Below are 6,580 nucleotides of genomic sequence, written 5' to 3'. Positions count from 1 at the left end.
AGCTCAGTGTCTCTTATGCCATCCATCCCACCCAGAGACCACACTGTGGAGCAGTCTGCACACCCACATAATATCAAAAGAGGACCCAAGCAGCAAAAAAGAGGAGGTTTTGATTACAAATAAAGGATGAATATGAGAAAGGGGAGACAGAGACCCCAAGGAGGTAGAATCCCAAACACTTAACTCTACTCCACAGCAGTAGCTCTAGTTAGCCATGGGGCTGCTGGCCCACTTACCCACACACAGCCCCCTCTCCTTCTCCACCAGCTGAGCTCCCATCCAGTCTAATCCTTGATTTCCAGCTCATCCTGGTTCTTCTAAGATGGACCATTAAAGTTCCAGAGCAGGTGTAGAAGGTCTGGTGCCACCCGTAAGTAGTCACATCTCACACACCTACCAGCCCAGAACTCCTCAATAAAACACACTCTTCATCAATTTGTGAGAAACGTAGCCCACCTCAACTCCAAAGTGGTCATGACATACGGCTTTCTAAATGGAGAGTATCCACCATGGGCAGCATGGTGGCACAGTGGTAGCGCTGCTGCCTCTTAGTAAGGAGATCTGGGTTCGCTTCCTAGGTCCTCCCTGCGTGGAGTTTGCATGTTCTCCCCGTGTCTGCATGGGTTTCTTCCCGGTACTCCGGTTTCCTCCCACAGTCCAAAGACATGCAGGTTAGGTGCATTGGTGATTCTTGACCCTATTGTGTGCTTGGTGTGTGGGTGTGTTTGTGTGTGTCCTGCGGTGGGTTGGCTCCCTGCCCGGGATTGGTTCCTGCCTTGTGCCCTGTGTTGGCTGGGATTGGCTCCAGCTGACCCCCGTGACCCTGTTTTCGGATTCAGCGGGTTGGAAAATGGATGGATGGATAGATTACTCGTTTAGCCCGATGTAATTGTTGATGACTTGGCCTGATCCTGGATCTGTCGGTTTTTTGAAACTCTTGCTGGAAGTGTTGTCATAGCAACACATCCTAATCCTCAAACCTGCTCGGTGTAAACAAGGATTAGCTCACACACTTAATCAGTGTCCGTGCGTGGAATTCATTCAGTCATGGCTTCACCGTTCATGAATGAGCGACCAATTGATATCGGTGCGCAAATTATAAGAAGAGAATTTCATATAGAGAGGGTTTGCACGATCGGCAAGATCTTTTATTGCTCCCAGAGGAAATTTTTTTCAAAAGACACCGCTTTAGCCGAGGTGGAATATTGTACCTCAAAGATTTATTAGCACCTTATATTCAAAGTCAAACTAGGCGAAGTCGGGCTCTCACAACCACAGACAGTATGCATTGCTTTGAGGTTTTTTTGCAAGCAGCACTTTTTGATATACTGTAGGCGATGTGGAAAATCTATCTAAAAGTGCAGTTTGTCAGGCAATTCGTAAAGTCTGTTTGGCTCTGAAATATTTCCTTCAGGTTTTCATAGTGTTTCCTGGACACCTGCGTGTGCAGACAATAAAAGAGGCGTTTCATGCCATTGCAGGTAGGCAACACAAAGGCAAAAACACCCACAGTCCCAGGAAGAATCTCATAATCAGTCTAACATTCTCATTACCAGGATTTCCAAATGTGATTGGGGCACTGGATTGTACGCAGATCTGAATAATCAGACACAGTGTCTTCATCAAATATTTGACCTCTGTCAATATCTCGTTTGTCAGACACAAGTTCTAGGGATATGACATTCCCTGCAACTGACCCAACAAAAAAGAGGTCTATATGGAACATACCTATGGCACACATCGATGACAAATGTATTTAATGACCATCCTTTACCTGAAATGAAATGACCACTGCATCCTGCCACTGGTTCTGAGGAGGAGCTTCCCCCTGGAATGCCCTCAGAAACAGGGCGATGGGCATTTTGCTGGAGAGCCAACTCTTCTGCAGGGGTTAGGTCTGGACTGCGTGGACCTCCAGCTGTTTTTTTCTTGTCTGCCTTCTTATTAGCTTTAAAAGTAATGTTTTTTATATTGTATATGATTCTTTATGTCAACAATTCTTTAAATAGTTATATACCAATATTTACCAGTTTGAAGTATATTCTTGTACTTCACTTTAACCTGTTCCCATGTTCTCCTTGTGCTCACGTTTGATCTGGAATTACGACATGTTAAATAATTAATCTGACACATAGGAAATGAAACGCTACATTCAGTAAGTACAATGCACACTACTTAGCATTTAATTTGTCAGCCACTTTTTGCCAGGTGTCTTTTCTGGTTTGGGCTGCTTTTGCAGTGTTACCCCTTGTGCATATTAAATCTTGAAATTCTTCATGTCCTTCGAATAAAAGGTCTTGCTCTGCTTGTGTGAAAAAAAAATGCGCCCGTTCTTTTGTCATTTTGTTACAGCCTATCAAGGACTTGCTGATCATGTTTTCTAGACTCAGTATATATGGGCTTTTCAATCAGTGCGGGGGCGCGCAATCATCTCGGATGATTAGATCCAGCTCGACTAATCTAATATACAGCTGCGTTTGAAAAACCAATTTATCCCGGATGAGTGTCACCGGCATTAACTCATCCAAGTTGAGACACCTGATCTCGGATGATTTAAGCAACGTACAGAAAATACCCCCACTGTGTCGAGCTTTAGAAGCACTGGATGTTTCAAATGCACCCGTCACGTGATGTTGAGGCACGCTAGCGTAATGACATCATTGATATCTGCGCAGTGAGCAGTCGATTTGATCACTCGTTTCATCTGCTGAACTGTTTTGTCTCAAAGCATAAAAACAGTTGTTCTCGCTGCTTGTTGAAATAAGGACTTTGTATAAAACAGTTATGTAGTAATTGTCTGTAAGTTAACAAATATATTTTGGAGACTTTATGAACGATTTACATGGGACACCTTTTTCCTTGGTGTGGAATGGCGTACACCTAGAATCTGTAACAAATTGATGAGCATATTTTGCGTAAGGTAGCACGTATTATAACAATCCAGAATCTACTCTACGCCATGTCGATCATATCAGAGAGGCTAAGAAATGCTTCACTAAAGCCGACGTGGACATTACACCAGTATATGCGCAAGACACTCTCATTAAATATTTTTACTATTCAGTGATTCAAAGATCAGTAGTTAATTTGTATTATTGATTTACATTAAAACATTAAAAATGGGCTTTCAGAGAACACACCAAACACGTCTATGATGCTCTCCGGCGACTGGCACCCCTAGGACTGCCCAGTCCTCTCTTTTTCTCAAGTTCCTCAACGTGTTCATGTCACAAGTACATACCTCTCCGCTTGTTAAATGTTGTCTTCCACCTGACAGACCAGCGTGACTCCGATTAACATTCAGTCCCTCATTTAAGAAATCACAGTCTGATTTGAACTGCACATGCGCACCAATGTCATGCCGATACGCCCCGAGCTGTAGTGCGCATGTGCACACATTTCCTGGCCGCAGACAGAGACGTCCTTTGTATTGTGAGAGAGAAGCACTTCGATCAGACAGCAGCGTTGCACACGGGCCAGAAATATTATTGAGTTATTCATTTAAGGCTCACTGATATTTTGGTCAGTCCTTCATAAACTTATGTGAATGCCTCCTAAACGTTCTTAGTTTTCAAAGTAAACTATTAAGAGAGTGAGAGGTTGGAAGCACTGTCGCTACCTGATCTGCATACCTACCTGATTTGCGCGCGCAGGCGTACTGAAAGCCTAGCATGCCATAAAGTGTTCACACATGCATTAAACAGATTGGGCAGCACCGTAAAGTGTGCAATGACGTAGCCTTTCAATACGCATACGCGCACGGATCGGGCCGGCAACAGGAACCAGGTAGTGACACACGCTGCATGCGCTTAATGAAAAAAACAAAAAAATTCCACTTTACGGCACGATCTGAACTGTGCATGCCGATTCACAACTTGACGTTACGGTATATTCATTTTAGTTCCACATTAGTTTACCATAATGAAAATATTCATCCTGCTAAATAAACAAAGCAGCTTTCGTGGCGTAACATTGACATCCAAGGTTTGATCGGCGTAAGGGGAAGCATAGCTGTGCACATCTGATGAGCCCCAATTAGGGCGAAACACATGTTGTGTGCTCCTTGTATTATTTGGCAGGTACTAAATGAGTATGTGTGTGTGTATATATATAAGTATGTACATGTAATAAATTATATAAAGTCCCCTTTCCGTTTTGATCTATTATTGTAATTTCCTTCTATGGACAAATTGTGTTTGTTTAAAAATATCTTTAGATATCAATTATTATTAATAAAATTGCCATTTGTCTTAAGGCATCAGGTTTACAGCGACAACGACTGTGTGCACAAATCAGGCAGGCATGCAGATCGGGTAGCGACAAGCACCACTCAACGAACCGCCTGGATTGGGACCCGAGTGTAGCGGGTGACACCTCAGCACCACACTGGACACTGTGTGAGGTTTTTTATGGTGACTGGAGAGCCAATTCTGCCACCAACCCACAAGTTTTCTCTCCTTGTTGGAGGACCTGCTTGCAGGGCTGGATGCAGATTAACGTCATACCCAAGATGAAGCAATTGTAGGTTAAGGGCCCTGCTCAAGGGTCCAGCAGACTAGAGTCACTACTGGCATTTAAGGGACTCAAAGGGTTTATTAAAAAATGTTTATCCCGTTGTAAAATGAACCATCATGTAATGTCATGAAACAAATATATCGCGTATTATGAAATGGGTAACTTTTGAACATTAAAACATTTTAAAGAGAACAGGCCATTCCTACTAACAAAGCTCGCCAATCTTATCCACTTAATTCCTCTAAGATAACACCAAGTCAAGTTCTGAAGTTCCATAAAGTCCTACTCTCCATCACACTGTTGGTCCCCCATTCCAGGGGCCTCATGTATAACGCTGTGCGTAGAACTCACACTATAACATGGCGTAAGTGCAAAAGCGGGAATGTGCGTACGCACAGAAAAATCCAGATGCAGGAATCTGTTCGCGCGCAGAATTTCACGTTCTTCCACTACATAAATCCCGATCAGCGTGAAAAGTAACGCACGTGCACGCGCCTTCTGTCCCACCCCAACTCCTCCCAGAATTACGCCTCTTTGAATATGCAAATCAATATAAATAGCCTTCTGAGAAAAGACAATGGGAAAAGCACGGGAGAAAATATAAGAATTTCAGCGAATACCAAGTGGAGGCAAAGGAAAAACGTACTATTTGTTGGTTTAAACAGTGGTATAATCAACAAAAGAAAGCTGATCGAGTGACAGAGTGTTAGAGAAACTCAAAAGATCAAATTCACAAAGTCGCACAGTGCCCGAAATAAAAAAGAAATCGCATATCAAAGTCGCCGTGAAAAGGCAAGTCGTAGCCCACCGTCTGAGTGTCATATGAAAGCTTATTAGGGTACAGACAAAAAAAATAGGCACACAGTGGGAAAAAAGCACGAAATGTCAACTTTATCTCGAAATTTCCACTTTAATCACGTAGTTTATTTTGCCATTAAAGTAGAACATCATAACTTCATCTTAAAATCGTTTAATTTACTAGTTTCTCAAATCTCATTGTAAGTAAAGTGGCACATTAAATGCTTTGTTCTGTATTTGATCTTCTATGTGCTCTATATGTGTGAATCACTACCTGCTTCTTAAACGGGCTTTCTCTTTCTCCGACAGGACACATAATCCATTACATTCGTGATATTACAGCTCTCTGAATAATTAAAATACTGAGATGTATACGTGATATCTTTTTCATGATGATAGGAATGAAAGCATGTTATTAAACATGGGACACGGTGGCGCAGTGCTTGTTCATGTCTCACGCAAGAGGCTTGCAGCTCCATGCGCGACCATCGATGAAATAATTTATCACAGCAGTACTGTCTCTTTCAAACGTACTATTCCTATCCCTACTTTTCTTTCTCCAAATACCCAATTGCCACACAATCAGCTCTGAAATAGACGTGAAGCCATTTGTAAGCTTAGAACGCCGATTCTTCAAAACTTTTAAGGAACATTGAAATATCTTCGTAGTACATGTTTAATTATTATATCCGTCTATCCTTCCAGTGTCGCGTCAGCACCAGCAAGAATACAACGCAATGCAGGAACAATCCCTGAGCTAGCTAGCGCTGCGGCACCGTGTCCTCACATGTTTAATTATTAACAATACAGATTATTTAAATGAAGTTAAAGTTTTATCTGTATAATATAATCAACATATTTTGCTGCATTTCATCTTAAAAATGAATACCGTCATCATATGTAGATACGCGCTTTATAAAGTGGGGCTGGTTGTGCAATATTATAACTGTAGTGCAAGTTTACAGTGAGGTGATTGTACTTATAAGTCCAAATATTTCTACAAGGAGCACTTGATGGACTGATTTAGTGCGTTTAGAGTTCTTGGGATGAAACTTTTTCTAAACCGCGAAGTCCGTACTGGGAAGTCTCTAAAGCGTTTTGCCGTGGCTAAGGCAGCATCTGCTTCATGCTGTATTCCTGATAATTCTCTTTCCGATCAGCTGCTGCTGTGATTCCCCACTCAGATACAGTGATATAAATACTCAGAGTGGTGCAGTAGAGTAATATGGAAAAAGATGATCTGCTGTGGCAACCCTTAACGGGAGTA

This window comes from Erpetoichthys calabaricus (genome assembly GCF_900747795.2).
Source record: "Erpetoichthys calabaricus chromosome 1 unlocalized genomic scaffold, fErpCal1.3 SUPER_1_unloc_12, whole genome shotgun sequence".
Taxonomy (NCBI): Eukaryota; Metazoa; Chordata; class Cladistia; order Polypteriformes; family Polypteridae; genus Erpetoichthys; species Erpetoichthys calabaricus.
This window is presented reverse-complemented; position numbering follows the sequence as displayed.